General features: G+C 45.5%; 1 pseudogene; it reads right to left on the bottom strand.

Annotated features, from left to right (window-relative positions):
- Positions 1 to 16,119, bottom strand: part of LOC145537750 (MYND-type zinc finger-containing chromatin reader ZMYND8-like) — a 46,288-nt pseudogene that overhangs the window by 16,543 nt on the left and 13,626 nt on the right.

Here is a 16,119-nt window from a genome sequence, read left to right as displayed (position 1 = left end):
TTTTTCTCGCTCTCTTGATTTCCATTTTATCAGTATATCTGAAATCCTTTCTGGAAGCAGTGAAAAAACCCACAACTAAACAAACAATGTACTTCAGAAAGAAAGGAATAGTATAAATCTATCACTCATAGGAACACTGCCATCTGGGACCCAACAATTCCACAAACTTTATTGAAAAAATGCTACTCCCGTTGCCTTATGCAGCATCAGAAGTGCTCCCTCAAACCCCAATCCACACAGAATTGGATGTTTCAGATGCCACTCATAATTTTAAGGGATGAGGTGGTGATCCATCCTTCCTGACTGACTCAACTGCTCTCTCTCTTCCTGCCCCATATCACTGAGAGATATTCCATCCTCTTTCAATGAATTCCAGGAACTGAGGTTCAGGAACCTGAACAGTTCACAATGATACAAACACAGAGGATAAAAGCTCAAAACCCATCCCCCCTCCTGCTTTAAGCAGTGAGACGAAGAAAACCCCAGGGGACACAGAACTGAGAAGATGGGTCCTGTCAGAAGCTGCCCATTGTCTGTTTTGTCACTAAGTCATGTCCAGCTCTTTTGTGATCCCATGGACTATATAGACCACAACACTCCTCTGTCCATGGAATTCTCCAGGGAAGACTACTGGAGTAGGTTGTCATTTCCTTCCCCTGGGGATCTTCCCAATCCAAGGATCAAATTTGCGTCTCTTGCATTGGCAGGCAGATTCCTTACCACTGAGCTACATAATTAAACCTGGCTATCCGTGTATGTAACTCACAAACTACAAGAGTTTTTATGGCTACAATCTCCAATTTGTTCTTAGGCCACGTGTCTCCTGGGCCCTTAATTAATTCTTATCTTTCTTGGGCATATCAATACCCACTTGCCAAGCCAGCTGAGAAATTCACTGACTGCTTCACCAATGGGCTAAATATCTTTTAAATCATTCCTATGATCCACTGGTATGGACCTAAAAGAAGCAGAAGATATTAAGAAGAGGTGGCAAGAATACACAGAAGAACTGTACAAAAAAGATCTTCACGACCCAGATAATCACGATGGTGTGATCACTCACCTAGAGCCAGACATCCTGGAATGTGAAGTCAAGTGGGCCTTAGAAAGCACCACTAGATACAAAGCTAGTGGAGGTGATGGAATTCCCGTTGAGCTATTTCAAATCCCCAAAGGTGATGCTGTGAAAGTGCTGCACTCGATATGCCAGCAAATTTGGAAAACTCAGCAGTGGCCACAGGACTGGAAGGGTCAGTTTTCATTCCAATCCCAAAGAAAGGTGATGCCAAAGAATGCTCAAACTATCACACAATTGCACTCATCTCACAGGCTAGTAAAGTAATGCTCAAAATTCTTCAAGCCAGGCTTCACCTATACGTGAACTGTGAACTTCCAGATGTTCAAGCTGGTTTTAGAAAAGACAGAGGAACCAGAGATCAAATTGCCAATATCCGCTGGATCATTGAAAAAGCAAGAGAGTTCCAGAAAAAAACATCTATTTCTGCTTTATTGACTATGCCAAAGCCTTTGACTGTGTGGATCACAATAAACTGTGGAAAATTCTGACAGAGATGGCAATACCAGACCATCTGACCTGTCTCTTGGGAAACCTGCATGCAGGTCAGGAAGCGACAGTTAGAACTGGATATGGAACAACAGACTGGTTCCAAATAGGAACAGGAGTACATCAAGGATATATATTGTCACCCTGCTTATTTAACTTATATGCAGAGTACATCATGAGAAACGCTGGGCTGGAAGAAACACAAGCTGGAATCAAGATGGCCGGGAGAAATATCAATAACCTCAGATATGTGGATGACACCACCCTTATGGCAGAAAGTGAAGAAGAACTAAAGAGCCACTTGATGAAGATGAAAGAGGAGAGTGAAAAAGTTGGCTTAAAGCTCAACGTTCAGAAAAGCAGGATCATGGCATCTGGTCTCATCATTTCATGGGAAATAGATGGGGAAACAGTGTCAGACTTTATTTTGGGGGGCTCCAAAATCACTGCTGATGGTGATTGCAGCCATGAAATTAAAAGACGCTTACTCATTGGAAGGAAGGTTATGGCCAACCGAGATAGCATATTTAAAAACAGAGACATTACTTTGCCTACAAAAGTCCGTCTAGTCAAGGCTATGGTTTTTCCAGTGGTGATGTATGGATGTGAGAGTTGAACGGTGAAGAAAGCTGAGCACCAAAGAATTGATGCTTTTGAACTGTGGTGTTGGAGTAGACTCTTGAGATTCTCTTGGACTGCAAGGAGATCCAATCAATCCATCCTAAAAGAGATCAACCCTGGGTGTTCATTGGAAGGTCTGATGTGGAAGCTGAAACTCCAAAACTTTGGGCACCTCATGCGAAGGGTTGACTCATTAGAAAAGACCCTAATGCTGGGTAAGATTGGGGGCGGGAGGAGAAGGGCACGACAGAGGACGAGATGGTTGGATGGCATTACCGACTCGATGGACATGGGTTTGGATAGACTCCGGGAGTTGATGATGGACAGAGAGGCCTGGCGTACTGCAATTCATGGGGTCGTAAAGAGTCAGACTCGAATGAGCGACTGAACTGAACTGAACTGAACTGATGTTCCACTGCAGGCTTTGCCAACATGCCTGGGGTGTGGCAAGTTTGAAAGAAGCCACTGCTCTTTCAGTCCCCAACAGCAGTAAAGGGAGAACTGCGAAGACTCAGGCAGCAGTTCACAACTAGGTGAGATTGAGCTTTGTCTAGACACTTTTGAAGTCCTCCACTGGGTAGATGCTACTGACATCCAGTTTGTAAAGGCCAGGGATACTGCTAAGCATCCTTGAATAAACAGGACAAAGAACTGTCCAGCATAAAATGTCAATAGCGCCAAGGTTGAGAGGCCTGGGGCCCATGTCAGCTAAATGCAAATATGGCAGAAAACGGGCTCATGTGTGCATCATACAATGCCCCTTGGATTTCTACAGGCCTGAAGAAGAACTCAGCAGTCTGGTGCCGCTCACCCAGAAAACCTTATACTCTAGTAAGAAAATGTATTTTGAGATGCCTGGGCAGTGTGAGGGGAGGTAAGGGAGAATAAACTTATCAAGGTGTTTGACCTGAATGCTTTTATCAATTTCAGACCTGTCCAATGTCTTAGCATCGATAACCACTTGAGACATGTAAGTGAACATATTGGAAAGGAAACTGCTTAGGTTCAAAATGACCTGACTGCTGGAAGCAACTATTACTTTCTAAGAGACTTCTTCTCCTGTGCTCAAAATCAACCACATTGGGTATCAAGAAGGTTAAAGGTAGGCAGGCCCAGCTCAAGTCCTTGTCCTGCTCAGTAACTAGCTAGATGACTTGGAGCTAACCTAAGCTTTGTTGTGCACACTTCATGATGTCTGAGCATCATGTGACATGACATGTGCTGCTATAAATGGCAATGTGACATTCAAAAACCAAATCAAGAAACCAGAAACTGATACAGTCACTTACCCTCCTGTTTGGGAGATGTTTCTTTGGCTTCCTTCCTAGGTTTTCGACCCTCCAGCGCAGAAAGGTCTTCTCTTAAATCTATGACAAATCTGCTCTCTGAATCAGAATCCAGGCCCAAATGCACTCTTGGGGAGTCGGTCTCACCTTTTCCCTTCAGATTATCCTTTGTGGGATGAGGAAAGGGTTTTGCTTTGTCTGAAAAGTCCTTCTCAAGCTGGTGCCTCATCTTCTCCTTGACTGGTCTTGAGTCCACTTTCTCACTGGCTGGTGACGTGCTTTCAGCTCCTCTTCCATCTCTACTGGATTCAACAATTTGGACTTTTTTTTTTTTTTTTGACAGCAGATGGCTCTTTTTCCATCTGAGACAACTCTGTGTTTTCAGCATCTTCTGGCTCATTCTTGGACCTCTATTCCTCTTCACTGATAGGGTCACTTCCGCTACTATCTGACTTCTCAGTATCCCTGGAATCGCTGGGTTCAACAGTCATATAAACATCTTCTGAGATTTCATTTATGCCTACATTAAAAAAAAAAAAGAAAGAAAACAGGATGCAGCATACTCACAGATAAAGGAGCAGGACCAGAAATCCACAAATATTTAACATGCTCAATGCTGAAAAAAAAAAAAAAATCACATTGCGTCACACTGGCCTGGTGGCGTTAGCAGTAGACTTAACTTGCAGGTGAATAGAGGTGACAAATTGAGCTTGCCTGAAGAGTGTTTCAGTTACTGACATTCAAAAATGGCATCGGACCAAACCACGTGAATTCTAATTTATACAGATCTCAATCTTGGCAGCACAGGTTAACTACTGGGAAACATAGAATGGGAGGGATGGAAGGGAACACTACACAGGATTTGTTAAAACTGATCAATTTTCAGTTCAGTAGAGTTCAGTCGCTCAGTCTTGTCTGACTCTTTGCGACCACATGAACGGCAGCACGCAAGGCCTCTCTGTCCACCACCATCTCCCGGAGTCCACCCAAACTCATCTCCGTTGAGTCAGTGATGCCATCCAACCATCTCGTTCTCTGTTGTCCCCTTCTCCTCCTGCCCTCAATCTTTCCCAGCAGTAGGGTCTTTTCTAATGAGTCAGCTCTTCGTATCAGGTGGCCAAAGTATTAAAGTTTCAGCTACAACAGCAGTCCTTCCAATGAACACCCAGGACTGATCTCCTTTAGCATGGACTGTTTGGATCTCCTTGCAGTCCAAGGGACTCTCAAGAGTCTTCTCCAACACCACAGTTCAAAGGCATCAATTCTTCAACTCTCAGCTTTCTTTATAGTCCAACTCTCACATTCACACATGACAACTGGAAAAGCCATAACCTTGACTAGACAGACCTTTGTTGACAAAGTAATGTCTCTGCTTTTTAATATGCTGTCTAGCTTCGTCATAACTTCCCTTCCAAGGAGTAAGCGTCTTTTAATGACATGGCTGCAGTCAGCATTTGCAGTGATTTTGGAGCCCAGAAATATAAAGTCAGCCATCGTTTCCTCATTTATTTGCCATGAAGTGACGTGACCGGATACCATGACCTTAGTTTTCTGAATGTTGAGCTTTAAGCCAACATTTTCACTCTGCTCTTTCACTTTCATCAAGAGGCTTTTTAGTTCTTCCTCACTTTCTGGCATAAGGGTGGTGTCATCTGCATACCTGAGGTTATTGATATTTCTCCCAGCCATCTTGATTCCAGCTGGTGCTTCCATTTTACAGATTAGAAATAAAAGAGGGCCTGAGAAATCCCTTGTCCTGGGACACAAAGAAAACCAAGACAGAGAGGCGAGGCCAGAGACATGGGTTCTTGAGTCACCACTTCGGCTCTTCCCACATATTCCCAAAGCATTTTGTCTTTTACTCTTTGTGTCCAGGACTCAAAGAAATAAGCCAAGCCTTAAAGCAGGGAACGCAAACTCACAGCCCAAGAGCCACGTGGGGTGAGCAGACGTGTTATTTAGGAAGCAATGATTTGACCCAATGCTTTCCAATCTTTCGTTATTTGTTGCTTATAACTTAGAATGTGCTGGCCAATTCAGAAATCTGGAAGTTTCACACAGAAATTAAGATTTTAGGCTTGCCTGAAAGAGCAGAAGACCTGGCCATTCTGGGTCACAGGGCTTCAAGGCTGGCTGAGGCTGAGAACTACTGGCCCATTTCAGTTGGGGGAGCACTGTCTCCAGGTCACCCAGCTGCCCAGCCCCCATCTGGCTCCCTGCCCGGAAACAGAGTCAACCACCATTGTGCTTCTACTGTTTCTCTACTTGTAACTGATTCCAGAGGAAAGGCACCCATTTCCATGTCTCAAACAAAAGGAAAACCGATCAAACAACAGGAGTTTCCTGCATATACAAGCAAAAATGGGGAAAAGTCTATTTCTAACAATAATTTCATTTAACCTGTTTATGTTTCCTCTCCCAGTAGTGACTGTCATCCATCTGTAGGTAAATAATCTGTTACCTACAAGTTTGCAAAGAGGAAATCCCCATCAACTCTGTATTGTCTTCGTTCTAGAGCAATGGTTACCATGAGTGGGATCATGGAAGAGAAAATCGTAAAAGGGCAAGAGCCACAAACAGCCCAGCAAGATCAGGAGTGAACTATATCCACCTCCGCCAGGGCTCAAAGGGAAAGAATCTAAAAACCAAATCTGGTTTGATTTCTGGATCTCAGGGCTGGTGCAGTTGGCAACTAAAGGTCGGACCCAAGAATGACAAGCATGACCACATTTGCTTGGGTACTGGAGCCCAAAGGAGGTGAATTCAGATCCTACTCCTCTGCTTCTATTAGTTGTGCGACCCTGAATGGGTGAACTACCTCTCTGAGCCTCAGTTTCTTCCCCTGGACAATGGGTTTGGTAACACTTTCAACCTTCCAGGGCAATCTTTGCACAGTGCAGGGGGGATAGGAAGTCCTCCGTACATCCTTATTGACAATAACAAATTGAGGAGCTAGACTAGCTGCCTGGAAGAACCCAAGAAAGGTATGGACTGCATAGTTCATCCATGTCACTCAATGACCTAACCAAATGGGCAACCCAGCAAGGAGTGCTTTGGTTAGACAGCCTAGGTGACACCCAACTACAGCTCCTTTCTCACCCGAAGGTCAAGAGCACCCAGTGAAAAGGAAACCTGAAGATTCCTTAAAAAACTGTGAATAGAATGGCCATATGACCCAGAAATCCCACTGCTGGACATACACATGGAGGAAACCAGAACCGAAAGAGACTCATGTACCCCAATGTTATTCACAGCAGTGTTTACAATAGCTAGCACATGGAAACAACCTAGATGTCCATTGGCAGACAAAAAGAGAAGAAGGCTCTGATCCATACACACAATGGAATTTTACTCAGCCATTAAAAAGAATGCATTGGAATCAGTTCTAATGAGGTGGATGAAACTGGAGCCTATTATACAGAGCAAAGTAAGCCAGAAAGATAAAACACCAACACAGTATATTAATGCAAATATATGAAATTTAGAAAGATGGTAATGATGACCCTATATGTTAGACAGCAAAAGAGACACATATGTAAAGAACAGACTGCTGGACTCTGTGGGAAAAGGTGAGGGTGGGATGATTTGAGAGAATAGCATTGAAACATGTATAGTATGTGAAATAGATCGTGAGTCCAGATTCGATGCATGAGACAGGGTGTCAGGGCTGGTGTACTGGGGTGAATGACTCTGAGGGATGGGATGGGGAGGGAGGTGGGAGGGTCGGGATGGGGAACGCATGTACACCCAGGGCTGTTACATGTGAATGCATGGCAAAAGCCACTACAATATTGTAAAGTAATTAGCCTCCAATTGATATAAATTTTAAAAAAGAGGTAAAAAATAAAAAGAAAAATTAGAAAATATTTTAACTCAGTAATAATAAAAAAACAGTGTACCAGAATTCATGAGATGCATGTTTGGAAGTGTTCATAATTTTAAATGCTTGTATTAAAAAAGAATAAAAGCCTAAGGCAATGGAAAAAAGAAAAAAAAAAACACAACTCCCACAAAGCGTTCAGCAAAGGCTATGTATAGGAAAGGTGAGGGATGGATGTGATTAGCTCTTGCAAATTTCCTGGTGTCAGATCTTGTGTTCTTGAAGTAACTGGTGGTCAGCTAACTGTGTTCCTGTAATCCTTGAGGGAAGCAAATATTCCCTATTCCCTATTTCCCGAAAGGATAGGTCCCAAGCTTGACAATCACCCTCCACGGTACTGGTTGGGATGTGGGGGTTCCCTGTGCAGGCCGGTTATCCTAGTCATGGAGCATTCATCTAGCACCCACTCTTGTTACTTCCAGAAGTGCCCAGTCCTAGGTGGAAGAGGCAGTTCTCAGTTCTCTGTGCCCTCCTCTTTCCAAGGCCCCCATACACTGTCCAGCCACCTTCAATGAGGGAGCCAGGTACCCACTATGTAGCTGACCCTCAGCCTCCTCAGTCTACCCAGTTGGAGAGCTTGGTCCTGTAGACTGTGACCCATGCAGATTGCCACAACCATTCAGTCGTGGAGGTGGGAATGGAACACGTTGGCCACTGCTTTGAAACCTGGGCCAGACCAGTCAGTGGCTTCAGCAAAGGCTCTGGGACTCTGCAAGACACAGCCTGTTCCCAAGCTCCACAGTTCATTCCCCATCCCAAGGCCCAAGGGCCTAGAGGGCTCTGTGGGAAGGCTGTAATATAGCTCACTACACTCTGCTCAGAGGCTTTCTGTGGGTGGTGTTGGGGTTTCTAACTCCACTGAAGGTCTTGGGCTGAGGCCTGCAACACCATTTTCCATCCTGCCTCTATTACAGTATCTTCCTTGATGAGCTTATTCAACCGGTGACTAAAAGTTGGTAACTTGGACCATCACGGGCCATTTCCAGTAGCCCGAGGACCACATTCTACTCTGTTTCTATAATGCAGGGATTTCAACTTCACAATGTCATGTGATGTAAAAGATTTCATCTTCCTCTAACTGAAATATTTAACTTAGAATAATGTCCCCATGGATATATATTGCAAACGAGGCTACCATTTATTTATTCACTGCTGGAATTATACTTGACATGTAATATGATTGAAACAATTATCATCGGGCTATAGTTGCATTACAATGTTGCTTTAGTTTCTGAGTACGTATGTCCAAGTGAATCCATTTTAAGTGTACATATATCCCCTCATTTTTGCATTTCCTTCCCATTTAGGTCACCACAGAGCAGAGTCGAGTCCCCTTGTTCTTTCACTTTTCTCAAACTGTAACATTTTCTTAAATGTTAACTGGAGGTTAATTACTATACAATATCGTGATGGTTTCTGCCATGCATCAACATTAAAAGCCATAAGTAAATCGGGGTCCCGCCCATCCTGGAGCCTCTCCCACATGCCCTCCGACGCTATTTTTCTGGGTTGTTCCAGAGCACTGCTTTGCATTCCCTGCTTCGTGCTGAGGAAAATCCGAAAGATGATTTTTCTGTATGAAATATGTAATTTTCTCTATCTCACATGTGAGAACATGGGTGCAGATTTTTCTACATGAAATAGGAAATATGTACTTCATGTTTGAAAAACTACTTGTATACTTTTTTCATCATATATGGAATCTTGTCTGTTTCACATGTGGATATCTGTGCACACGTTTTCCTACATGAATGGGGAATTCCAGGTATTTCAGATATGAAAAGTTGAGCATATGCTTTGCTGCCTGAACTCTGAAGTTGTATACATTTCCTATGTGAAAATCTCAATGAAATTTTACTGACATGAAGTATGCAATTAAGATATGGGAACCAACAGGGAATTGGAATTCTGTTTCATAAAAGAAATTCTGGGCACCACTGTTTCTTCGTGAAATACTTAATTCTTTGTATTTCTTATATAGAAAAGAATGACTGTCCACCATGAAGTCTGGAGTTTTCTTTATTAACTGCATCAAAATCTAGGCACTAATTTTCCTTCGTGAAACTCGAACTTCTCTATATTTCACATCTGATGATCAGAATGAACATTTCCCTATGAGAAATAAGGAAATCTTTGCATTTCCTGTAAACCATTGGTTCTTCAGTCTCTGAAACACCTGTTTGCATTTGTATCCCGGTGCGTTACGTGTATGTGTGTACACGTCTGTGCTTGTGTCACCTGTTCCTCTGTGTGTGTGTGTGTGTGTGTGTGTGTGTGTGTGTGTGGCCTAAGTTAGGTGCTCAGTGTGAAACACCAGACATCCTAGGAGGCAGAGTGTGAGCGTTGCATCTATCCAGGCACTTAAGTTCAGTGTGCCCACGTTAGCTATGTGGCCGAGAGGAAGAGAGGAAGCAATGGTCAGGAGGAGCATTTTGGTCCACTTGAAACACTTGCAGGAGGAGCTCTGCTTCTCTGGGAAGTGCATCCGCAGGAGCACATCCTTAGCCGCCGGGGTGCCTGCTCTAATCTCTGGGCCAGGGGAAAGGCCAAGAGCTGACAGACAGCAGGCCAGGGGCTCCAGGGTGGTTTGGCTTGGGGCTGCGTTGTGGGGCCCGAAGAGCTAGCCGAGGAAAGTGTGCTGCTTCATCCTCAGAGGATGGCTACATTCCTGACACTGCTCAAGCCTAAGGCACATGGTTAGGGACGGACTCTGCAGGTGGTGAACTTTGGTGAGGTCAGCGGTAATAGCGACTCCCCCGCCACCCCCCACCCCCCACCAAACCCACGCTCTGCCCGTGGCTTGCCGTTTAGATCCAAGGTGAGCACCTGTGTCGCTGACGTACCCACGAACCTTGTGTCACCTGTGTGAACCCCTGAGCACACAGAGTCGCCCGCTGCCCCAGTGGCAACTTCAAGCTTGACGGTGGCTGCAGTGTCACCTTCAGATTCCTTGCCTTCGACTCCAGCTGGCCTGGCTCGCCCAGTCGCTGGTCTGGCACATCTACACTGTTGGTCAGGCAAATGGCTTGTGTGGACCGGCGCACTGTGCACTGAGCCAAGTTGGGCCCCTGCGTGCCCAGAATTCCAAGGGGTGTGTCCCGTGAGCGAACGCCTTTTGACTCCATTAGATTGGTTCTGTGATGAGGTCTGGAGGTCAGGGTATAGAGTTCAGGTCCTTCCCGCCAGCATATTACCCATGCGTGGTGGCACACGGTTCTGCGCATGGCTGTCTCCCTTTCGGTGCTCATTGGCTGTGGGCAAGTAACCAGTTGGTTGTGCCACGTAGACTGCCACCGGTGGGCGGGCATTGCCGGCTGCCGGCTGTGCTCTCACGTCCAGCTTCTTGGTGGTTCTGGGCTACGGCCAGAACACCATGGAGAGTGAGACGGGGCCAGAGAAATGCGGCAGCACCCCAGGATCCTGGGTCTTAGTTGTGTGCCAAGGTCTTCACGAGAGAGGGACCCTGGGACCTACCAGCACGGTGGGGGCGGCAGAGGCAATGCAGGCCGCAGGTAGTGCACCAGGCGAGGAGGCCGCCCTCTTCTGGGTGGAGGCGGTAGAGGAAGGTGCGGCCCTGGAGGAGGGAGAGTTGGCGGGATTCGGGCAGGAGTTCCAGCTGCTGGTGTTAGACGTCATGGAGGAGGTGGAGGTGGTGGCCTACGAGGAGCAGGAACAGGTGTCCTCGCAGGAACAGGGCCAGGAACATCCAAGCCCCAGAGCCCCCAGGGACCAGCCCGCACTGGAGGCCCTGAAGGCCCTGCAGGTGGAGCTGGATTCCGAGAATAAGAAAGCCCAAAGGGCCCACGCTCGCACAACAACTGCCAGAGGCGGAAGCTGAGTCTAGAACACAGAAGTGCCATCATCCAGGGAATCCGTGAATTCTGGGTCGAAGTTGTATCCCTTGGTGTGGTGCTTGTGAAGGTTTTTTTTTTTTTTTTTTAACCTGGGTAATTGCAGAAGCAGTTTAGAGATCTGGCAGTTCTGGTACAAAATGTATTTTTTGGATGCTGGGTATTGGTTACCGTTCTGTGTATCTGTTCCCGATATTCGGTATGATGTCCTTGCTGTTCTGATTAGCACAAATTGCTACTTGGGCTTTACTTGCAGAGGTCCCAATCAGAATTGTCATTAGCACCAGGGACTCTTCAGAGGAAAGGCTTGTCTGGGATCCAGGTCTTCTCTGAAAAGCTGATTGAATTTGGGGGTGAGGTTCGGTTGTGTAAATGATCATGCACATAGGAGTGCCTGTACGTAGGAGTGCCTGTTTTCCAGAAGTAACCTATGTTTTAGGAGGCTGAGATGGAGCTTAGGGCCTTTCCTGTTAGGAACAGAACCTCCTCTGGTAGTGCATTCATAGGTACAGCCTTGGGGCTTGTCATGCCTTCATACAGTCTACGTTAACAGAAATGTGAGGAGTTAACTCATCGCAAGTTGAAGTCAGATAGTGCCATTTTACTCTTTAGGCTAGATTTGTCCTTCCAGCACTTTTTTCCTCTAGCATCTAGAGGCTCCTTGACCTAAAGCAGTTTATGAACCACCCCCAAATGTCAGCTATGATGGCTGACCAAGATGAAGACATGCTTCACTTCATCACCAACTTGAAGGTCAGGCAGGGGACACTGATAATTGTGGAGGGAAGGTGACTGGGGAGGGGAGAGGGCATGATTTACCCCTGGAAACAGGAAAGGACAGCTCTTCTGTAAAGATGTGTCATACCCACCCACCCCTACACCACTCCCCACACTTTGTCCTGGCAGGTGAAAGAACTCAGGAATCCCACTCATCACTGCAACATCACATTGCCCTTCTGGAAGAATAGGTATTTCCAGAATGAAGTGCTTGTTAAGGACTATCTCATTAATGTCACTGGTAAGAGGCAGGTCCTTGGATTTGGGGAGTGGGGGCAGAAAAGTGTAGGTTGAATTGGAAAGTGATTTAGGTCTTTCTCCCATACTCCTTTTCCTGCAGGATATCGAGCATCTCATTCCACCCTAATTCACTGGAACCAGGGATTTGAACGTAAGGCATACAGCCGCAGGCACCACGACAGCAGCGTTAACTTTTTCAACTGGTTCTTGGACCACAATTTCACAGGATCTGACCGGATTGCTGAGATAGGGCCCCACGCGGCCACTGGGCCAGAACTGATGATGTATGTTGGGGTTCTTGGAGGTGCACGGAAGGGCTCAGGGTCTGGCCAGTCCTGTGCTGACCTCCCTCATTGCCCTGACAAAGCGTCATAAAGGATCTGTGGCCCAATCCAGTGTGGTACTATATGAGGAGGAAGGCTCTTCCACGAGAGGTACTGGGAGGACGAGAGGTGAGGAGCCCAGGGATCGAGCACTGGCATAAGTGTTTCCCAGAAACTTGGGTCATTTATTTCACTTGTGGAGAAAGTGAGAGTCCGTGGAATGCAGTGTAACACCAAGGAATGAGGGAATCTGCAAGAGACAGCAGGAGTAGACAACTGTAGTGAAAAACAGGTTCTAAGTAGAGAAGCTTGAGGTAGATGAAGTGTTCTGGTCAGGGCAATGTCACTCCAATTTATATCTGACTCAGCTGAACATCTCTGAACTGGCATTCCATGGCCAACAAGGCTACCCTCAGGCTCCTCTTAAATTGGGGCCCACCTACTATTGAAGTCCCCTTTCTACAAAGGTCTGTGAGCCTTCTTTCTGGTAGGCTGTTCCCCACTGACCATCATTTGATTCCGTTTTGATCATCACACTTGTTTCTGGTTTTGTTTTCTTTTACATCTTTTTCACCTGCCACTCTCATTCTGAGAATACTGACCACTGTGCAGGATTATGGAGAATAGTCTTTTAACTTATTTATTTTACCTGGAGGATGATTACTTTATAAAACCATGACGGTTTTTGCCATACATTGGCCAACACGAATCACCCACAGATATACACGTGTCCCCCCAAATGCTGAACCCACCACCCACCGCCCTCCCCTACATGTCTTTGTGGGTTGTCCCACAACATGACTTTGGTTGCCTTGCTTCACGCATCAAATTTGCCCTGATCATCTATTTTGCATAAGGTAATATAAATGTTTCAGGGCTATTTTCTCAAATTAACCCAGCCTCACGTTCCACCACGGAGTCCAAAGTCTGTTCTTACATGTCTGTGTCTTATTTGCTGTCCTGCATGTTGGATGTCCAGTACGATCTACGTGGTCCTAAACTCCATATATTTGTGTTAACATGCAGTATTTGTTTTTTTCTTTCTGACTTACTTCACTCTGTTTAATAGGCTCCATATTCATTCCAACTCATTAGGACTGAGTTCAATGCATTTCTTTTAAGAGCTGAGTAACATACCATTGTGTATATGTACCCCAACTCCCTTAACCCTTCATCTGCCGATGGACATATAGGTTGCTTGCATGTCCTAGTTCTTGTAAATAGTTGTACGGTGAAGAATGGGGTACGTGGCTTAAAAACCTGTATGCAGGTCAGGAAGCAACAGTTCGAACTGGACATGGAACAACAGCCTGGTTCCAAATAGGAAAAGGAGTATGTCAAGGCTGTATGTTGTCACCCTGCCTATTTAACTCTATACACAGAGTACATCATGAGAAACGCTGGGCTGGAAGAAACACAAGCTGGACTCAAGATTGCTGGGAGAAATATCAATAACCTCAGATATGCGGATGACACCACCCTAAACCCATGGCTGATTCATGTCAATGTATGGCAAAAACTATTACAATATTGTAAAGTAATTAGACCCCAACTAAAATAAATAAATTTATTAAAAAAAAAAAAAGAAAGTGAAGAAAAAGTAAAGAGCCTCTTGATGAAAGTGAAAGAGGAGAGTGAAAAAGTTGGCTTAAAGCTCAATGTTCAGAAAACTAAGATCATGGCATCTGGCCCCATCACTTCATGGGAAATAGATGGGGAAACAGTGGAAACAGTGTCAGACTTTATTTTTGGGGGGTCCAAAATCACTGCTGATGATGACTGCAGCCATGAAATTAAAAGACACTTACTCCTTGGAAGGAAGGTTATGGCCAACCTAGATAGCATATTTAAAAGCAGAGACATTACTTTGCCAACAAAAGTCCATCTAGACAAGGCTATGGTTTTTTTCAATGGTCATGTATGGATGTGAGAGTTGGATGGTGAAGAAAGCTGAGAGCTGAAGAATTGATGCTTTTGAAGTGTGTTGTTGGAGAAGACTCTTGAGAGTCCCTAGGACTGCAAGGAGATCCAATCAATCCATCCTATGGGAAATCAGTCCTGGGTGTTCATTGGAAGGATTGATGTTGAAGCTGAAACTCCAATACTTTGGCCACTTCATGTGAAGAGTTTACTCATTGGAAAAGACCCTAGTGCTGGGTAGGATTGGCGGCAGGAGGAGAAGTGGACGACCGAGGATGAGGTGGTTGGATGGCATCGCTGACTTGATGGACATTGGTTTGAGTAGACTCCTGGAGTTGGTGGTGGACAGAGAGGCCTGGTGTGCTACAATTCATGGGGTCGCAAAGAGTCAGACACGACTATGCGACTGAACTGAACTGAGAGAGGAAATGTAAAAGTTCACAGACTCTCTCTCCTGGGAACTGACTTGAAAGATTAAAGCTGTCTTTAGTGTTGTTGAGAGAGGATAGGTTGACATATCTGTGTCTGTGTCTCTGTCTGTTTTGAAAGGAAACCCCCGATTTTGAGAAGCTTATGATGGAGTGTCCCCCTTTACCTAAAATAGAAAATCTAAGAAGGTGCTTCACATGAAGATCAATGGCCAGCTAGTTCTCTCGGACAGGAAAGTAATGAAGAGTGGTCTGGTGGTGAAATAGATCGAGAGGGAGAAACAAGTAAGCATGAAATAATTCCGAAGGATAAATAGAAAGCATCAACCGTATGTGTCTGTGTATTGTTTGGCCAGGTCCTCAAGACAAATACTTCAACTCCATGTAGGGTCTCAGTTTAAGGCGTGGGAATTACCAGACCATGGAGAGTTGTAGAGGGGGTTAAGCCATATGTTGGGGTTGTGTCAGGGGACACAGTTCTTCCTGTGGGGCGGGGTTGGGGAGGAAGGAGAAGGAAGAGCAGGGGCCATTAACTGTGGGTCTGGCAACTTCACAAGGGAAATGTGGATGTTCATGGAAAGGGTCTGGTGAACAAGGGCCAGAGATTGAAATAATGGAACACAACTTTATTGGAAGGTGGTGTCCCAGGTATCATCACTGCTGGATATCATCAGACATTTTAAGAGTACAGGACAAGGAAAAAGCCTTAACATTCAACTCACTATGAACCACATAGCCTTCTTGTGTATATGACTGCACGGTTCAGCTTTGCTGAGAGTCAGCTTCCCAGAGCTAGGGTTCCAGGTAACATCTTAGGGGATGGGGGCATAAAGTATATGGAGGGGCTGTGGCCCAGGGTGAAAGTGAGGGGGTGGGAAGGCAGTCAGGATATTAGTTTCTGGCAAAAGTGACCAGGGGAAAAGATAAATCGCCAGGAAACAGACAGACAAACAAAACCAGATCCCATCATATATGTTTGAGCTCATGTGAACTCTGTTCTTTTTTCCAGGAACTCAGTTTAGGTACAAAGTCTGCAGGGGCAGAAGTCAGGGGAATGGGGATGTTAAACAGGCAAGGTCCAGCCTACCGAGCCGTGCACTCTGTGTCCCATGATGGCTCAGCGGTTAATATCCTTTTTTCCAGGAAGGCTTAAGCTCTGTGCCCAAGGCCCTCTGTCAGGACTAGGTGTAGAAATAACATTTTTCTCACGAACCCTCTGGTGACAGTGT

This window comes from Giraffa tippelskirchi, chromosome Y (genome assembly GCF_054371585.1).
Source record: "Giraffa tippelskirchi isolate mGirTip1 chromosome Y, T2T-mGirTip1v1.2.pri, whole genome shotgun sequence".
NCBI lineage: Eukaryota > Metazoa > Chordata > Mammalia > Artiodactyla > Giraffidae > Giraffa > Giraffa tippelskirchi.
The sequence above is the reverse complement of the archived record's forward strand: the minus strand, read 5'-3'. Positions and strand labels throughout refer to the sequence as shown.